Source organism: Callithrix jacchus, chromosome 10 (genome assembly GCF_049354715.1).
Source record: "Callithrix jacchus isolate 240 chromosome 10, calJac240_pri, whole genome shotgun sequence".
NCBI classification, from domain to species: domain Eukaryota; kingdom Metazoa; phylum Chordata; class Mammalia; order Primates; family Cebidae; genus Callithrix; species Callithrix jacchus.
In genome coordinates, this window is record NC_133511.1 from 115,590,325 (window position 1) to 115,611,299 (window position 20,975).

The 20,975-nt window shown below is 42.2% G+C and overlaps 1 long non-coding RNA gene across 2 annotated transcripts; it reads right to left on the minus strand.

The window, feature by feature from the left end:
- Positions 1-4,626: 4,626 nt before the first annotated feature.
- On the minus strand, positions 4,627-15,968 carry LOC103796319 (uncharacterized). Of its 2 annotated transcripts, none has more exons than XR_004730660.3 (3): positions 15,824-15,968; positions 15,174-15,281; positions 4,627-9,500 (listed from the first exon to the last, which is right to left on the minus strand). It is a non-coding gene; the product is annotated as an uncharacterized LOC103796319 (long non-coding RNA). The 2 variants fall into 2 exon arrangements; XR_004730659.3 differs by having other exon boundaries at positions 4,627-13,803.
- Positions 15,969-20,975: the final 5,007 nt, after the last annotated feature.

Genomic DNA, 20,975 nt, shown 5'->3' on the forward strand with positions numbered 1-20,975 from the left:
AGATGCTGTGAACGTTATTGAAATGACAGCAAAGGACTTAGAATATCCTATAAACTTAGGTGCTAAAGCACCAGCAGGGTTTGAAAGAGTTGACTTGAATTTTGAAAGTTCTCCTGTGGGTGAAATACTGTTAAACGACATCACATGTTACAGAGAAAATTTTCTCAAAAAGAAGAGTCAATCAATACAGCAAACTTCATCGTGGTCTTGTTTTAATAAAGCCACCTCCACCTCCAGCAACCACCACCCTAACTGGACAGCAGCCATCAATATCAAGGCATGTCCCTCTATCAGAAAAAGATTAAGATTCTCTGGAGACTCAGATTATTGTTAGCTTTTTTTTAGCAATAAAGTATTTTTTAAAGTAAAATATGTACCTTTTCTTAGACAATGCTATTGCACACTAAATAAAGGACACTATAGTATAAACATAACTTTTGTATGTACTGGGAAGCTAAAAATTTGTGTGAGAACTTACTTTTTTCACTTATCCCCATGGTCTGAAACCGAACCCACAATATGTCTGAGGTATGCCTGTGGGCTTTCAGGCACCTGACCTGACTAGGTGTGAACACAAAATGATTTAGACTTTTGGGTTTCTGAACAAAATGGAAAGATGGAAAGTAGGCAAAACATCCTGGGTTATGTAGTTTTCATTTATTGTAGCAGAAAAAATTCAAATTCTAATACAGGGAGTGTTTTCTAAATTTTGAGAAGTATTCTAAGGGTAACTATATGGGAGTGTCAGTTAAGGTTGCCAATTTGAGCTTCTTTAAGAATATATTTTTGAGACAAATTACATAAAATGGTAAAAACTCTGATGCATACTCTTAGAAAGGATCCTAAGCATGTTAATGTGAGTCTTGCTTTAATAAAATGTGATACAAGTAACAAAACTCGGAAAAAACCCACTTTTGTGAATGTGATTATTTACATTACAAATTAAAACAATAACTCCCTTAAAAACCAGTCCTACCTACTAGCATTTGAGGTGCATGATAGGTGCAGGTATTGATGGCTAAAGCTTTAAAGCCACTACTAATGGCAGATCAATCTGCAATGAGAATAAACCATGCAATCATGTTGTAGAAAATGCATATCTTTGTAAATAGGGAATTTCCAAAAATGTAGTTTCTTCTTTGGGGACATATTTATTATAGAGTGAAACATTGTCACACGAAGGAGTAACCTTGCATAGATGCTACTTCACTGTTACCCAGAGAATGTCTGGGTATTAGGATACTGATTTGTTAGGTGGCAATTATCTGGTAACCATCTTTGGGGAGGTCCTTTGACTTGGGACTTGTTGAGAATGACTGGATCTACACTTTGAAATCAGAACCCTACAGTTTTCTGTGTACCATTACGTCACTATTGTCAAAAGCTCTGGTATAACTCTCCTTCACTAACATTCTTCTGGTCTCTCTTTTATGGCTCCATGTTGTTCTTGTCCCTTGCATGGGATTCTGTTCTGGGATTCTTATTTCATTTTTCAGGGTTCTCAGTCTTTTTGGTTAGTCTCTTGCTTTTCTATTTTTACATGCGAAGTCCTTAGCAGTTGATTTCTAGGGTGTGTCTGTCAAAATGTTGGCTTTGGCTGTGGAATGCTTTGTTCCTCTAACTTGAGTCTTTTTAAAATTTTTAAAAATTAATTAGTTAATTATGTTTTGAGACAGGGTCTCACTCCAATGCCCAGGCTGCCGTGCAGTGGCACAATCTTGGCTCATTGCAATATCTGCCTCCCGGGTTCAAGTGATTTTCCTGCTTCAGCCTCCCAAGTAGCTGGGACTATAGGTGCACCACCTTGCCTGCCTAACTTTTTATATTTTTTAGTAGAGATGGAGTTTCACTATGTTGGCCAGGCTGGACTCAAACTCATGACCTCAGGTGATCCACTCACCTTGGCTTCCAAAAGTTCTGGGATTACAGGGGTGGGCCACCACACCTGGCCTAAGCGGAATCTTCTTCATATCCTTGTTTTCTTTGGTGGCTTCATTCTCATTGGTTCCAATAACATCTTTGGCCATCCTTGGCAAGGTATGATTTTCAACACCTGGTGGAAGGAACTTAAAATGGATCTCGTTGCCCAGAAACGTGGTTGCCTTGATACCTTGAGACATTTTGTGTAACTCCAGTAAGCTCTGTCTCTCCCCAGAGAGAGAGAGAGGTTGCTACCCAGGAGCACTTTCATTTAATTAGTTGATGCCCAGTATTTTGTGGGCTTCTTTAGCATCCTCACAATCTCATGGAAGTGGATGGGCTTCCTTTAGAGCAGACTTTGCATAGGTGGTCACTCCACTGGGTCTGTGACAGTCACCTGTCCTCATTTACTCCAAGGCAAGCAGCTACAGGTTATTTACTTATGAAACAGTTTCACAACGGGTATATTTAGCCCACTCCACTCAGGGTAGGTTGGTGATGGTAGATCACAGACGCTTTGCTTGTAAGGATTATAGTTTAGACTCTCTGAAGGTTCCTCCCAGGACCTAGTTTAGAGCAGATGTCCTGTAAAAGTTTCAGTTATTTGGAAATAAATCAAGGTGCAGGTTTTGCCACTGGGTATGATTTTATTGATTTAACAAATGCTTGTTTAGTGTTTGTTCTGTGCCAGATACTTTCCTAAATGTTTTACTAAATTTATGACTCCTAAATTTATTTACACATTGATAATATTATGAAGTCAGTACTATTATTATCCTCCTTTGTGGATGAGAAAACTGAGGGACAGAGAAGCTAAGCAGCGTGTCCATGGTCACCCACTTACAACAAAGCAAGTGGCAAAACTAGGGCTTGAAATCTGTTCAGTGACTCTTAACCTCTGTACAATGATGCTCTGAATAAACTGATCCCCTCTCTTGGCATCAGTTCCCTTATCTATAAAAGGACAGAGTGGATTGGGTGACTTTAAGTATCTACCTTTTGAGCGTTTGTCATGTGCCGAGATGTTTCATACAGTTTCTTGTTTTACCATCCAACAACCTGAAGATAAAGTCTTAGTCTCATTTTATATTGGAGCGAACTGAGGCTCGGAGAGGTGAGGTAACCTGCCCAGGTTTATGTAGCTACAACAGAAGGAGGACGCGAACCAGGTCTGTCTGGGGCCACTCAACCACGCTACCCTTCTCCTCTCAAAGACCTCTTCCAATGCTCATTTTGCATAAGTTGATTCATTCATTTATCAACCACATATTCTGTCTCCTCACTGTATGAGGTGCTGGATAGGTGCTGAGAGGCCATAGAATGAATTAGAGCAGATGCTTCCATCAAAGACGATATTCTTTGCGAACATGTCTCCTCTCCCCTTGATAGAATTAAATATAAAATAGATGGAGCTCAGGGTCAGGGAGGGGTTCAGACCTGTGTGATGGGGCTCAGAAGAAGGCTTTTCCTCCTGGTGGGGAGTTCAGGAGGCATCCCTGAGAAGGCTACACTCCTCATGGTTCACTTCTGTTTTTCCCACTTGAGATGATGCTGGCCAGACATTTGTTCATTTGTGTTCTTTTCAGGGTGGAGAAGGATGATATAGCATTTCAGAAAGAAGAGGGAGGACATGAGATCTCCTCCTGATGCCAAGATGACAAAGACTTCCACAGCCATGGTGTCTTTGTCCTGGGCACTTATATGGGCAGGTATGAAGGACACGCAGACACAGGAGCAAACCAATGTGCTGAGAGTGATATGCTTTGCTTCATTGAAGGTGTCAGGCAGCCAGTGGGTGGGGAAGGCCACCAGCAACTGACCAGACCTAGCAAACCCAAGTAGCCCAGCATGGCATAGAATGGTTCCAAGGAGACTTTATCACACTTCACAGTCACCGTGGGCCCGGGTTCTGTAGAGGCCACAGGCTGTGGGGGCCATCTGGTCACCCAGAGTGCCTGGGTCAGGGAACAGACAGTGAGGATGGTGCTAGGGAGGACTGGCCCTGCCCACCTCCTAAGCCGGGTGTCTGGCTGGGTGGCATGGAAGGCTGCCACTACTATGATGGTCTTGGCCAGCACAGTGGACATGCTGACCATGAAGGTGACCCCAAAGGCTGCCTGGTGCTCAGCACAGGTGACAGAGCCTGGTTGGCCAATGAACATAAAAGGACAGAGGAAGCTGAGGGCCAAGGAGGACAGCAGGAGCTGTCTGAGCTGGCAGTTATTGGCTCAGACAATGGGCGTGTGGTGGCATCAGCTGAGGATGCCTAAGATGGCCAGGGTAAGGAGGAAGAGCAGGGCTGTGCAAATAGCAAATGCTGTGACAAGCGGCTCATGATAGGTCACAAAGTCAAGGGTTTTGGGGATGCACTGGTTCTTCTCTACACTGGGCCACTGGTTGTCAGAGCTCTTCTGACATGCAACACTATCTGAAGGGAGAAAGAGAAACTGGGTCAGAGAACAGAGTGGGGAAGCTTTTGGAAATTTTTCCATGGTCAAGCAGTTCTACAGCTTGTCATGGCTTTTCGGCAGGCTCAGTGTGCAATTGGATGGGCCTTCCAGACTGCCTGATGTCCTCGGATTCAGGGCCAAAGACACAGATGGCAGAAATCCTGACAGCAGCTGCTTATCATGCATCAGACTACCATGAAATAACACTGAGACAACCACCTATGGAAGCTCCAACTCCTATCTAGGATCCCTTTAAATTGACCAACCATTGTGGTAATGCTGTAACTCATAGTTACAGCTAATTAATTTACAGATTTATTCATGCATCAGCCTTTTTAGTTTAAGGAATGCTTATGGAGTGCTTAGTATGCACACAGATTCTCTCTTTTTAACCATGCTACCATTCTCCAAATAACGACGTTAATAACACTTAACAGTTTTGTATTCCATAGTGATTTTAAGGATGTATTTTGTGGCCTGAGCCCTGGAAGAGTCATTTATTCTTATTTGATCTCTTTCCTTGATTTGGATATATTTGTATCTTCCTAGATACTTTGATTCCATTTCTTCCTAGTCTCCAAGTTCAAGGATTTCTCATTTCTGTCATCCTCTCTTCAGCACCTGGTAGTTCCTTCTCAGCTTCATTCAGTGGCACATTTCTCTTCAAAAGGGCAAAGATATTTCCAAAGTCTCTACCTTCCCAGGGAGAGTTTTGAAGGCACTTCGTCCAAACCTGTGGCTACAACAATTACCTGGATTCTGAACCTGGTCTTCCTGCTCTAATCTCCTTCCTTTTCAGTACATCTATTGTCTATTCATTTCCACCAGATACCTATTGAAATACACATTTTTTTTTTTTTTGAGACAGAGTCTTACTCTGTTGCCTAGGCTGGAGTGCAGTGGCATGATCGTGGCTCACTGCAGCCTCCACCTCCCAAGTTCAAGTGATTTTCCTGCCTCAGACTCCCAAATAGCTGGGATTACAGGTGCCCACCACTATGCCCAGCTAATTTCTTGTATTTTTAGTAGATACAGGGTTTCACCATGTTGGCCAGGCTGGTCTTGAACTCCTGACCTTGTGATCCACCCACCTTGGCCTCCCAAAGTGCTGGTCTTAACAGGCATGAGCCACCAAGCCTGGCCAAAATACACATTGCTTTTATACTGAAGTAATTCAGGGGCTCCTCCTCATTTTCTATAGAACAGAGTCCACGCTCCTGAGTCCAGCAGGTAAGGTCCTCTAGGATCTGACCACCTTCTTCCTACATCTCATATCACAGTTGATGCTGAAACCACTCTTGGCTCCTTATTGCTTTAATGCTTTGCTATAATTTATTCCTTGGCTTGGAATATCCTTATTATGCTCCATTGCCTTTGAAAGCTTGCTTATTGTTTAAGGCCTGTATCACATGCCACCCTCTACATTGCAAAGTCCCCCTGCCTATCCTTTGTTAGAATTAATTGTTCCAATGTGCTTTCATGGCTCAAAGCTTGAACATTTATTACAGCATCGACTTCCGTTTGTAGTCTAGTTTCTTTATTGAGAGATGAGCTGTGCTAGCTGTGGGGGACAGTATCACTCTCTTTTAGTATATCCTGAGCTCTGTGGGTTCAGGGCCATGCCTTATTTGTTGGTACCCTGGCATCCAGCACCGTGGTTGTATATGATTGGTGCCAGTTGATATCTGTTGAATGAATGACATCTTAGGAAAATACAGATTAAGTCATTAGAAGAATTCTTTTTAAACGTTTGTGAAATGCCTACCATGTGCCAAATGTTAAACTAAGTACAGGGTTTGGACAAACTCGTGGTCGATAAAGAAAGAATGTAATAGCCTCAAATGGCTTTAACGCAGCATCTGGGAAGGTCACATTGACATCTTCTTTTTGGTCTCCACTTCCCTGGACTTGTCCTTTGAAGGAATTGTCCCCTGATGTGGACATAGCTTTCATCTGAAGCCTACTCTGTCTGTTGGCTGGCCGCCCTCTGACCAAGGACCAGTCTCCCTCCTAACCTGGTGACATAGTGATTTCTCCTCTGGGGCAGGGAAGGCTTTTGTAGCAGCATTTTGACTTATCAAATAGGGTTGACTTCCTGGTTCCCACAGGACACTTTTTGTTGCAGACAGGGGAAGAGGCCTGCACAGGAAGCTGCAGTGAGCTGTGATCGCACCACTGCACTGCAGCCTGGGTGACAGAGCGAGACCCTGAAAAAAAAAAGGGCTGGAAGTAACTAACTTAGACCTTTTTGCCCTTTTATCTTCAGCCATGAGAGGCAGCAAGAAGGCTCTTAACAGACTGTAAAAAGTACTGATCTGCCCCCACCACTTTTAATAGAGATGAAGTTTCACCAGGTTGGCCAGGCTGGTCTTGAACTCCTGACCCCAAGTGATCCACCCACCTCAGCCTCCCAAAGTGCTGGGATTACAGGTGTGAGCCACCTTGCCCAGTCCAAGGTCTTTTTGACGAAAGTACCTAATGACCAGAGAGGAAAAGAGACCTCGAACACACAGAAGGCTGAGGAGTAGACCAAGCACCCAGACCCAGCTCTTCTTCTAGCTGAAAACCCAGTGTTCTTCTCTTGATGTTGTTGGCTGAGGCCTTTGTCCTTTTAACTCTGTCTCATCTCTTTGAGCTTGTTCCAGCATTCTCTCTCTGACTACGAGGAGAAGACCACCTCCCTTCTCTTCCTGTCCTTATCGGCCATGAAGAATGGGTGGCGGTGCTGGATTGCGTGTTCTACATTGCAGATTTATCAGTTTTCTAACTTTGTGGTTAACTCTTTCCTACTGTGAATCTCATATGGTCTTTGTAGCATGTCAGCATCGGCATGTCGTGGCCTGGATATCAGGACAATTGTGTTCTCTTCCAGCTCTGCCTCCCCTTTTCTGTGATCTCCCTGCTTCGTGCTGGACCAGCAGATTCCTGAGATCCTTGGCAGTTTTGACGTCATCACCATGATTAGCAGTGGTGGGAAAGCTGTAACCCATAACGTGCACTAATCACCAGCCAGCATTCATATGCATGATTGCTTGTTTTCATCACAACACACAATGTATTATACTCAATCGACATAGGAGAAAGCTGAAACTCAGGAAAGGTAAGTGCCAAGGCCCAGAGAAATCCCATATTAAGATTTACTCCAAATCCTTTCATTATGCCACACGGCCTTTCTCTAGTCTAAGGCTCACAGAAAGCTGAACGGACAGGGACTGGGAAAGGGGTCTTGGCTGCTCATCTGACAAGGCATGGCTTCCTGTGCATTGGCATATGTGCCTTACAGGAATGGTCCCTCTCCCTGAGAGCAGGACATCAGTTTCCAATAGGTGACCCACGGGGCTTTGGCTGCCAGGTAGGCTTGGTGAGTGGCAGTTAGATCAGGAAGTTTGAAGGCAGAGAAGTGGGCAGTGGTCATGTTCTCCAGCCCTATGCGATGGTAAGCCCCTTCTTTAGCTCTTTGGATGGAAGCCCCTAATCCAGACCACCTGCATCCCTGCAGCTTTTCCCATAGCTTCCTCATCAGGCTGTTGCTGGGGTACGCGGCTAGGCACATTGCCAATAGGAAGTCCTCAAAGCCAGGTATTATTCTTGAATCTATGGTCAGGCTCAAGCTGCCATTCAGCAACTCATGGGTTCTGGGACCCAGCACTCAGGGGTTATATGCGAAAGAGGTGAAAAAGACCCATGTCCTCCCGGTGATATTGTTTTCCTAAAGGGCCTCGACCAGGAGCCTGAAGTGAAAATGGTAGCAGTCACAGACGAAGACCGGGGCATCAGGGGTTGAGACAATGACACTGGCCTCACTGTTGATACTGATCTTCTTTGAGATGGCCATGCAGCCACCTTTGTCCCCGATCTGCTTCTGCAGCTGCTGATCCAGCCACTCAAAGTTGTTGTTGTCAGAACTGACCAGGCCTACCCAGGTCCAGTTAAAGCGACTCAAGAGCTTGGCCGGGACCCAGGGCTGGTGGGCGCTGCTGGACACTGTGTGGAGGAAGATGGGAACTGGAAACTGGGAGTTGGAGAACTGGCAGGGGTGGGGTGTGTGGCTGAGATCCATTGCTGATCTGGGGAAGGAATAGGGCTATATATTCCTGGCCTGAACACACTTGCTCAGGATCCACAGATGCTCTCACCAGGCTTGTAAGTTGGCCTCATTTTTCCCTCTCTGCTTTTTATTCCTAATTACTATCTCACTGGCCTTTGATATATGCTGTTTCCAGTTCCTTTGAAAGCCTGTGGGCTCAGGCCTAAGAAACCAATTGATGTTTTTAGAAAGGAATGCGATGGACTAAAGAATGACAGCATAGCTTCCAGTGGGGGTGGGAGAAGCAGAGAGATAGAGATGGGCTAACAGCTTTGTTTCTCTCTATACATTGTATAATTCTTGGCATTATTTGAAAGAGGGAGGCTCAAGTGAATTAAAAACTTACATAGTTGTTAGTAGAATAAAAACAAGATATATAAATTTCAAAGCAGCAGAAGGAAAAAAAAGAAAAGATCAAATTAAATAAAGTTCAGGTCTGCGCGTGGCGCGTGGTGTCTCACGCCTGTAATCCCAGTACTTTGGGAGGCTGAGTTGGGTGGATCACTTGAGGTCAGGAATTTGAGACCAGCCTGGCCAGCATGGTGAAACCCTGTCTCTACTAAAAGTACAAAAAGAAGATGGGTGTAGTGATGCGTGTCTGTAATTCCAGTTATGTGGAAGTCTGAGGCAGGGAGACAGAGGTTGCAATGAGTCAAGATTGCGCCACTGCACTCCTGCCTGGGTGACAGAGTGAGACTGTATCTCAAAAAAAAAAAAAAGGAAAAGAAAAGAAAAGGAGAAAGCATAAGAACTAGAAAACGAAATAAAAATCTCTATTATTTCTATCAATAGAAAGTAATGACTCAGCATAATAAATAGAAATTATGTAAGAGGGCAGAATAGCATCAAACCATATCAGCAGTCAGCTTAAATGATAGGTTACGTTACCCTCCTTAAGAAGAGTATGCTGTATTCTCTACTTGCCTGTCTAGATGCACTCTCCAGGCTTCTCTATGCTCTGAGCTCCTGAAGGGCTGATCTTGGTGGGCTGTGTCAAGTGGCTGCTCTGCCCTCTGCCTTCTGGTGGGAGGCTTGATAGGAGTCTGGGGGTAGGGGAAAGTGAGGCTGAGGATATTCATTCTTCTCTGCTCAGCCATGGGTGGGCAGTGGCTGCCTTCCTCAGCTCTGCCTCCTCCCCCACAGATGAGAACAGCTTCCTACTGTGGCTGACCTTCAGGTGTTTCACCCTTACCACTTCCCACTCCTTTGAAAACAGTCCCTTCATCTGGGTTTTTCCTTTTCAGAGGCAAAGAGGGGAGGATTGAGCTCTCCTGTCATATGGCAGCTGGGTAAAGATTTTGACTATACTAGATGGAAATTTTCAGACTGGTTAAAAATCTAGTCAGTTATTTGCTATTTAGAAGAAACATAAGTAAAGCAAAATAAGAAAATCTAATATCAGGGGATGGGTGACATAAAAATCCAGTGAGTCCACTTGACCTGGAGTCTCTCCAGCCCTCCTGACCTAAGGAAAGCAGTAAAGCTTTTGTAGCAGAGGGGCAGGGTTTGTTGGAGCAGTGTGATTTCTGGTGGGCAGCGTGTGTGCCCATATGATGTAGTAGGTTTCCTTTAACCTGTTTATTAGCAAAAACCTTTTCAGAAGCAATGACTGGATGGTGTTATGTCAGCTGAATATTAAAGATAAGAAACAGTCATGAATTAAGAGAGTACTTTTTTTTTTTTTTTTTTTTTTGAGAGTCTCATTCTGTCACCAGAGTGCAGTGGTGAGATCTCTGTTCACTGCAACCTTCGCCCTCCTGGTTCAATTGATTCTCCTGCCTCAGCCTCTGGAGTAGCCGGGACTATAGGTGCCCGCCACCATGTCCAGCTAATTATTGTATTTTTAGTAGAGACAGGGTTTCACCATATTGGCCAGGATGGTCTCGATCTTTTGACCTTGTGATCCACCCTCCTCAGCCTTCCAAAGTGCCGGGATTACAGACATGAACCACTGCACCTGGCCAAGGACACATGTTTTTTTTTTTTTTTTTGATAGAGGATGATAAGAGTAAAACACAGTATGGCCTGTTTATTGAAGAGTTCCACGCCTGCTATGCAGCCTTCCCTGATCCCTGCTCCTCAAGCTGAGGTCTAGTTCTCAATTCTCGGTTTATGCCAGCCCTGGGATCATCGCCTTCATCACATCATCACCAGCTCTTTCTACTTCAGCCTGTTCGAGTTCATGCCTTTTCCTCTCTGATCAGATTTTAAATAGGATCCATTCAATTTGTCTTAGTTGCTGGGTGCATGAGTGAATGCCTGTTCTTTTCTCTTCTCTGCTGCTCATCTTCCTCCTGCTCTCCTTCCCCTATACGATAGCTCCCGGGTCACTCAGTGCAGGGGCTTACTCTCAGACTTGCCAGCCCACCATAAGGAAGTGGTCCCACCAGATATGTGCAGACAAGTTCTTTTACTTCTAAGCTTTTGGCAACGCTTGGCCTTATATTGGGCAAAATTACACAGAGGATGTGGGAGCTGGTTTTCCTCAGAAGTTAACTGCTCCTTCCAGAGTTGCATTGTATCATCATCACTAATAGCAATTCCAACTAACAGTCATCGAGGGTTTGTTAATTGCCAGGCCCTGATTATTCCACTGTTAATATCCACAGTGACTCAAAGAGTCAGATACATGGTCATTAACTTCTGTTACCTCTGATTTATAGATGAGGAATGTGAAGCTCAGACAGATGGCCCAGTTTGTCAAAGTCACATGATTAGTAAGTAGCATTCTTAAGATTCAGGTTTGCTGGCTGTCGAGGCAGTGCCCGTCATCATTTCTAGCTCGTTGGCTTCCCAGCCCACCTCTGTCCAGTTATCTCTGTTGGTGAGTTGTGTGAAATGAGGTGGGTCCTTTGATTTTTTAATGATCTCTGGGTTTTTGCAAAACCGGAGTTGGCAATAGCAAGGGCTATTTCAAAATGCTCAGGAATTTCTTAAGAGGTAACAAAGTTGGAATTCCCTTGGATTTTTAGCAAATTAAATGTAGCACTTAGCATATGTTAAACATTGAGGTGCCGGTGGTGGTTACAGTCTGCTTTGTCGCTTCAGAAAAGTCTCAGTTCACACCCATTCAACAGATGTGCTCTGAGTGACAGCTACATGCCAGTTCATATACTAACATGAGCAAGATGCAGTTGCCAGTCTCAAAGATCTCATAGTGAGTGGTGCATGAGCAACAAGATGGCGTCATAGTTTCAAGAACGAGGAACTCAGCCAGAAATGACTGGTATAGAGGTGACTGCTGCAGCCTTCCCAAAGTCATTGCCAAGACCAGACATCACTTGCTAAGAGTGAGAAATGTAACTTCTAGTGTGACCCACATTGCATTGGCTGGTCAGTGGGTTCTTTCCCTACAGAAGGCCTCTATCTGGAGTCAAATTCTTCTCAGAAGGATTATCCATGAGCTTAGCATCATGGCACAAAGAAATGACTCGACCATTGTTGCTTTGAAGTCAGACCTGCCTAGACAAACAGAGTTCAGCTCAGCTGAGACATCCTCTTCCTTACAAAGGACGGAACACCCAGATAGGTCGAGCCATTTTTTGGTTGCTTGGGTTATCATCTATATAGGAGACAGATTCTCTTTGTTACGTTCCAGTCCCAAGGCTACGCCTGGCTCACCTCCAGCATCTCCCCGACATCAGTCCCAAGGGTCCTTTGTGAAGAGGTTAACCTCAGGCAATTTAAATTCATTTTCCTCTGGATCAGCTTTGGAGGTCACACAGTCCTAGGTCTAGAGCCCCTGAAAACTGAACTCGCTTAGGATGTAGGCATCTTCTCTCTGGCACTGTGGGGAGAAGGGTCTTGGGTGTAATACTACCTGCTGTGCTGAATGGGACCTCAAAGCAGCCTGCAGGCATGGGGAGTGGACTCATTTCATGCACTTCAACTTTTTAAATTATGGACTCATTTCATGCACTTCAACTTTTTAAATTAAGGAAATCAAGATAAAAAAATGTGTCTTACTTTCATGCCTTTGTAAGACTTTTCATATAAATAAAAAAGTAGAAAAAGCTATCCTGTCAGCTAGATGTCTTGAGGTCTGACTTAGAAGACATCATTCTAAGCCCCTGTAACCTAACATTCTAATTTGGAGGCCTGAGGCTGCATTGTTCTGCCCTGAGTTCTCCCAGGACAGGCCTTTTGAGAGCCATGCAGGTACCCTGGAGTTATAATTATCTGAGTTCGTGCTTGTCTCTTCTTCCAGAGTGCAGGCGTCTCTAAGGACAGGGCTAGGGCCTCACACATGCCTATGGTACATGTGGCTGTAGCACAGTTCTCTACACCACTAGTAGTGGTGTGCTCAGAAAGCATTTGGAAATAGTAACCAGTATAAAATAGGGAGCAGTTTTATTTAGGGCAGTTTCCCTCCTCTTTGCTTCTGCACTTTCTTTTTCCCCTGGAATCAAGGTGCGTGGGCTTCAATCTCACACTATTATTTATTAGCTATGTGACTTTGGACGAGTGGCATTTCCTCTCAGCCTCAATGTCATCATCTGTAAAATGGGACTAATTACAGTATCTTTTATAGGGCTGTGAAGACTAAATGAGATAATAAAAGCGAAGAACAGTCATATGAAATACTGATATAGCACTTACCGTAAGCCAGTCATTTTTCTAAATGTTTTACATGTATTAATTTATTTAATCTTAAAGATCTTGGCCCATGCAAAGGATCTACTAATAGTAAATATCCAGTAAATGATAGATACAGTTATTATTAGTGTCACTCTCAGCCAATATTGCAGAAGGAAAAAAAGCAGGTGATGAGCTCATTTCTACTAGGGTGTGGATGACTGATGACATGAACCTATCCCGCCTCCTAGAGAATACAGTGTTTGCATCTAACTGGATATTTTTAACTGTGGCATTTGAGGTCTCAGTAGAATTTGGTTGGGAAGATATTTAATTTTTGGGGGTGAGTTTTAAAGGTCACAATCAGGCAGTCAGTTACCTTTCAGGCATGCTAGGGGAAATAAATATTCTTCACCTGGGAAATAATTTCATAAACATTGCTTCCCTGCCTAACTGATTTAGTATATATTGAAGATCAAGCAGAATTAAAATCTAGGCAAATGTTTCATAGACACATCAAGAAATCCAGTGGAATGGTTTGTCACTTGTTCAACTTTCCAAATTTCTGGGAAGGCTGCAAAAGAGGAATGAGCTGATCCTAGACTGGGTTATAAATCTTAGATGCCACCATCAACCCTCAGATCATAGGCTGTTGGAGAATGCAGAGCCTTCAGGGATTATCAATCCCGGGGATTCCAGGGGAATCCATAATCTTCAAAGCCAGGAATAATCTGCTGATGCACAGGAGAGGCCAGAGTCTCCAGGGAGAGGCTGTAAAACAAACCAGCAAAGCAGCTTTCCTGAGTCTGTGGCTGAAGGCCCCTTCTCAGTGTCACTGGCACTGGGGTGTGTGTGCTGGCCATTGTGCCCTCAGTGGGACACAGGCTAGGGGAGAGCTGGTTGCAGGGTTCAGCTGTAATTTGGTTTTGGCTTGAATTCTATTCCTAATTGTGAATTCTCTGAGTGATCTTGGGCAAATCCCTTTCTCTTTTTGGGCCTCAGTTTCCCCTTCTGTGATGGGAAAATATTGGCTTCAATTGGTGGTTTGCAAACTCGAGTTCAACAGCAAAACCCTTCCATAACACACTCTACAGTGTGGATTGAGATAATGGACTCTGAGACAAACACAGTCAAGGCTCCAGAAAGGTCCAGGTGAGCACCTGAGGGCAGGTAAGAGGACGGCTGCTGTCAGGGCTTCAGAAGGCCAGTATCGGGGCTGTAACTGTGGTACAGTGTCCAAAGCCTCCTCCAACCTCTTTCCTATTTAGTCCCCATGAGGGTCCACATACAGGTGGGAAATGGAAGTGCAGAGAGTTCGGGTGATTTGCTTCAGTCACACAGGCAGTAAACAGGACTTGAGTCTCCTGGATCCTGCCCCAGACCTGCACTGAGTTTCAAGGTGGCCTTGAAGAAACAGGGAAGGTCATCTTCCGCAATGACTGCCTGTTGACTTGCTGGGTGAGCATTGATGCAGCTGGGCTGCTGAGTGTTTTGAAGTATTTCCCTACAGGGGTGGGTAGAAGGACCATGCACTGTGTCCTTTTTCACCCATGCTGCCTTACACAGCAAGAGAGACAACCGGCCATGAGCTCCAATAAAGCCCAGGACACTCTGCCGGGCACCGTGGCTCACGCCTGTAATCCCAGCACTTTGGAAGGTTGAGGTGGGTGGATCACCTGAAGTCAGGAGTTCGAGACCAGCCTGACCAATATGGTGAAACCCTGTCTCTACAAAAAAACAAAAAGAATTAGCTGGGCATGATGGCAGGTGCCTGTAATCCCAGCTACTCAGGAAGCTGAGGCAGGAGAATCACTTGAACTTGTGAGGTACAGGTTGCAGTGAGCTGAGATTGTCATTGCATTCCAGCCCGGAAGACAGAGAAAGACTCTGTCTGAAAAAACAAGCAAGCAAACAAAAAAGCCCAGGACACCCAACGCCACGGTGTCCATGCGGGGTTGCTGGCTGAAGCCTGAGATTCCTCTGTTAGACAGCATCCCTCCAACTGCCCACTGGAATGAGCCCATGCCATGAAGAAAGATCCTCCTAGTGAGCCCTCAGACACTTCCCAAGTGACACCATAGATAGTCCCCAGGATTCAACTCCTAGCCCAGGGCCAGATATTTCACGTCTGTGGGCCTCACCTTTGTCTCACGTAAAATGGGAGTGATTGCCTTTCCTGCCCACTTGGCTGTTGTGAAGCTTCAATGTGATCATTAGGTCATCAAAAGAGGTTTGTCAATTTTCAAGTGCTGTGAAAAATAAGAGGTGGTTATTCCGAGATTGGAAATTCAGTAACAACAGCATAGTGGTGTAACTGTGGCTCTCGGGGCACTCCAGAGAGCAGTTTGGTGGGAGGCAAGTGGGAAGATTAATCGCAGGGACTATACACTGATTGGCCTGAAGGGGGCACAAGTGAGCAGGAAAAGTGCAGCGCTGGAGATTCGGGTCCATGAATAGAAATTGTCCAACACCATTCTAACTGGCGTGAGATGAAACACCGCATATTCTCACTCTTGGGTGGGTGATGAAAAATGAGAACACATGGACACAGAAAGGGGAGTACTAAACACTGGGGTCTATTGGGGGGAAAAGGGGAGGGCCAGTGGGAGGGAGAAGTGGGGAGGGATAGCCTGGGGAGAAATGCCAAACGTGGGTGAAGGGGAGAAGGAAAAAAAGCACACTGCCATGTGTGTACCTACGCAACTGTCTTACATGCTCTGCTCATGTACCCCAAAACCTAAAATCCAATAAAAAAATTAAAAAAAAAAAAAAAAAAGAAATTGTCCAACACCTTATTCTGCCCATGCCAGCCCTGAGAACATGTTCAGGAACCTTGGAAAGGCCGAGCAACCGGCCCAGGGGAAATTCTGCTTGTTTGTCCAGCCACGTGGGGACTGTCTCTGCCTGTGAGTGACAGTCCGGTGACTCTAATGGCTGCTTGAAGCTTGGGGGTGTCCACTCACAGGGATTTGCTTTGTGACGTGCCTCACACGTTGGAAACTCCATGCCTTACCTGGAGTTAACACCCTGGATTCGTGGGCCCTATTGTCCTTGCCAGCTCCAGAGCAGACCTGAGGGCCAGTCTTGTAGCCTTTTCTAAACTGTCTGGGAGGCCCCGGCGGATGTTTCATATGTGGATGGAACAAGTTCACTGTCCCCTTCCTCTCTGCCTATGATACCTGCAGTGTGCAGACCTCTGAAGGAGGCACATCCTCCTTCTCAGCTACACCTGGGGAGGCTGGTTCTGCTTGGATTGTGGCTCTCTTGCCCGGAGTACTGCTTCCTGGAGTCCCAAGGCTGCCCCAATCCACAAGATGTGAGAAGGATCTTTTCCTAGTTTCAGTATTCACTGCGTTTGAGCTCTGTTATTTGCCCTGCAAAAAGGGCGATAAGAAATTCTCACCAGACAAAGGTGAGGAAGTGCTTTTGATTCAATTTATGTCAAATTCTAAAAAATGCAGAACGGAGTGATCGATAATGACACAAAGCAGGTAAGTGTATGAAAATGGAAGATGGGAGGGAGATGGATTACCAAGGTGCATGAAGAAACTTTTTGGAGTGATGGATATGTCCTTTATGTTGATTGTGGTGATGGTATATATATGTGGCAAAACTCTTCACATCGATTAAATCTTGATAAAACTAACTGAAAAAATAAGTTGAACATTGTTCTTTCCTTTTCTATTTTTTTGAAGAAATATGTATAGAACTGGCATTTTTTCCTTAATGTCTAAAAGAAATCATCTGCATCCAGGGTTTTTATCCCATCGTGGGGATGGAGTGGGAGTGAAGTGTTCTTAATTATAGATTCAATTTCTTTAACAGGATATATGACTCTTTAACAGATATATGACTATTCAGATTCTATTTCTTCTTGTTTTAGTTTGTGAAAGTTAACTTTATTAAGGAATTTGTTTCATAAGTTGTCAAATTTTTTGTCCTGCTAGTTATAATATCTCATATTCTATGATACAAGTAGAATCTGTAGTAATGTCCTTTTTCATTTATATTATTGGTTATTATGACTTTTACTAATCTTTTCAAGGAACAAAAATGGACTTTGTTGGATTTTCAAAAATCTATTTTTATTTGCAGCTTTGTTGAGGTATAATTGACATTTATCTGTTTACTGTTTTATTTATGTCTTCTCATTCTTATTTTATTTGATTTTCTTTGGATTTAATTTGATTTTCTTTTTCTAGCTTCTTGAGTTGGAAGCTTAGATTATTGATTCTAGATTTTTCTTTTCTTTTTTATAGTTATTTAGAACTCTAAACACTACTAATGAAAAAAACACTAATGAAAAAAATCATGTTTATTTCACTTGTGTTCATTTTAAAGTATTTTCCTATTCCTGTGCATGATTTATTCATCCATGCCTGAGTTATTTAGGAGTGTGTTGTTCAACTTCTTTTTATTATTAATTACTTATATTACTAGTTTTATTCCATTCTGGCAAAATAACATATTTGGCTTGATTTCAGTCCTTTGTAATGTATTAAACCTGACCAACATGTAATTCATTTTGGTGAATATTCTATACACTGGAATGGAATTTGAAGTCTGCTGGCTTGGGATGTAGCATTTCCTATATATCGATTAGGCAAGGTTGCTTAATAGTGTTTCTCAAATCTTATTATCCTAAATGATGTTTTTGCCTACTTTTTCTATACAGTATATATTTCTATACATTATATAAAATATATAACATATATATAACATAATATATAAAACATACATAACATAATATGTAACATAATATATATAATATATCACATGTTATTTCTTTACATTATATATTATTGTATTTTGAAGCTATGTTTTTGGGTGCACAGATATGTAAGGTTGTTGTGTCTACCTGATAAATTCATCATCTTGTTATCATGAGATGTTCTTCTTTTTCTCCGGTTATATTCTTTGTTCCAAAGTCTCTTTTGTCTAACATTAATATAGGCACCCTGGCTCTCTTATGCTTAGTGTTTGCATGACATATAATTTTTCATTCTTTTCTTTTCAACCCATTTGTGTCCTTTTCATTGAACTGTGTCCCTTGTAAATAGCATATAGATGGATCTTCTTATTTTTAATAGTATGGCAATCTTTATCTTTTGGTTGATCTGCTTCATCTATTTGCATCTAATGGAATTACTGATATGAATCTTTAAGTTTTTTTACCTGGCAATTTCCTATTTGTCAAATTTTCTTGTTTCTCTTTTCCTTTCTTTTGAATTAATCAAGTTTTTTTCCTTAGTATTTTGTTTTAGCTTGTCTTTTGGCTTTTTAGCCATACTTGTTGTATCATTTTTTAAAAAATAGCTGCTTTTAAGTTACAACATACATCCTTTTGGTGACTATCAGCTACTCCCAAATGTAGTGACTTAAAATGACATGCACTTATTGACTCATAATATTTTGTGAATCACATTAGATGGGGTGCCTTAGTCTCTGTTCCACATAGTGTAGGCTGGTGACAAAGTGAGGTGGGCTGGGTTGGCTAGGTCGCTCATTCCAGGTAGTGTCTCATCATTAAGAATGCTAACCCTGGAGCAGCATTTCAAGAGAGTAAGAGCAGAATCTGTAAGCCTTCTTGAGACCTTGGCTCAGAACTCATAGAACATCACTTTAACACATTTATTGGTCAGCGTAGGATAACCGTGATTCAAAAAGTGGGGAAGTAGATTCTAACTCTCAAGGGAAGGATCTCTAGACAATATATGGCTATTTTTTGTTTATCACATAGTGGTTGCTCTAAAAATGGCAATACATATTCTTAATTTATTATAGATTGCTTTGAGTTAATTTTATGCCATTTCATATTCAATGTAAAAATCTTACGATGGTATAATTTCATTTACTTTTTCCCTTTGTTCTTTGTGCTATAATTAAATATATGTTGCTTTTGTATGTGTCATAAACTTTACCATAAATTGTTATTTTAATTAGACAGTCAATAGTTTCTTAAAAATTTGAAAAAGCAGTTTTTTATGTTACAGATGTTTACCTCTTATAGTGTTTTTTACCCCTTCTTATAGATAAAAGCATTCATTTGACACTATTTCTTTTATGTTTATTTTCTGTGTGGTTATATTTACATTTAATATTTCTTATAGTTTGGGTCTTGTGGAAACGATTTCTCTCAACTTCAATTTATCTGAAGAAGTCTATTTAGAATTTATTATTAAGTGATATTTTTACAGAGTACTGAATTCTAGGTGGTCATCAATGAATGAATGGATGAAGAAAACATGATATATATATATATATATATATATATATTGTGGAATTTTATATGGCTGTTTATCCATGTAAGAGAATAACATTTTTTCATTAGCAGCAACATGGATAGAACTGGAGAACATTATGTTAGGTAAAACAAGCCAGGCACAGAAAGATAACTATCATATGTTCTCACTCATATGTGGGAGCTAAAAAATTGATATCCTGGAAGTAGTGAGTTGAATGGTGATTATCAGAACCTGAGAAGTGTAGTGGGGATGGAAGAAAAAGGTGGGTTGGTTAATGGGAACAAAAATACAGTTAGAATAATTAAGTTCTAGTTTTTGATAATATGATAGAATGACTCTACATATATTTATATTTTTATAAATAAATAAACATATATATATATGTATATACATGAGATAGGGTCTTGAGATTGGATCTTGTTCTGTTCCTCAAGATATCTTCATACTGTTTTCCATAGAGGTTGAACTAATGTACATTTTTACCAGCCGTGTGTAAGCATTCCCTTTTGCCACATCCATGCCAATATTTATTGTTTTTTGACTTTTTAATAATGGCTGTTCTGGCTCTGATGAAGAAGTATCTCATCGTGCTTTTAATTTGCATTTCCCTCATGCTTAGTGAGAACATTTTTTCACATGTTTGTTGGCTATTTATAAATCTTCTTTTGAGAAATGTCTATTCATGTCTTTTGCCCACTTTATTTTTTTATTTTTAATTTTTTGAGACGGAGTTTCGCTGTTGTTACCCAGACTGGAGTGCAATGGCACGATTTCGGCTCACCGCACCTCCGCCTTCTGGGTTCAAGCAATTCTCCTGCCTCAGCCTCCCAAGTAGCTGGGACTACAGGTGCGCACCACCATGCCCAGCTAATTTTTGTATTTTTAGTAGAGACGGGGTCCCAGCTATTTTTTGTATTTTTAGTAGAGATGGGGTTTCACCCTGTTGACCAGGATGGTCTTGATCTCTTGACCTCGTGATCCACCCGCCTCGGCCTCCCAAAGTGCTGGGATTATAGGCGTGAGCCACCGCACCCAGCCTTTTGCCCACTTTTTGATGAGATTGTTTTTCCTTTTTTCTGATTTGAGTTCTGTGTAGATTCAGGTTATTAGTCCTTTGTTAGACATATAGTTTTAAATATTTTCTTCTATTCTGTGAGTTGTCTGTTTACTCTGTTGATAATTTCTTTTGCTGTACAGAGCTTTTTAGTTTAATTAGGCCCCATTTATCTATTCTTGTTTTGGTTGCATTTGGTTTTGGAGGTCTTAGTTATAAATTCTTTGCCCAGGTCAACATCCTGAAGAGGTTTCCTAGGTTACCTTCTAGAATTTTTACGGTTTTGAATCTTAGATTTAAGTTTTTAATCCATAGCCTACAGTTAGATCTTTTTTTCTTTGTTTCCAATTTGGCTAGTATATCTTTTTTAATTAGATAATTTATTTACATTCAAGATGATTATTGACAGGTGAGGACTTCTGTCATTTTGTCAATTGTTTTCTGGTTGTTTTGTATACTCTTTTTAAACTTTTTTCTTCTCATTATTTATCTTTGCAGTTTAGTGTTTTTCTGTATTGATAAGGTTTGATTCCTTTCTCTTTCTCCTTTGTGTATCTGCTCTTCCTGTGAATTTTATATTTTCATGATGGTAGTTACTGTACTTTCACTTCCAGATGTGAGACTCCCTTAAGTTTCTCTTGTAA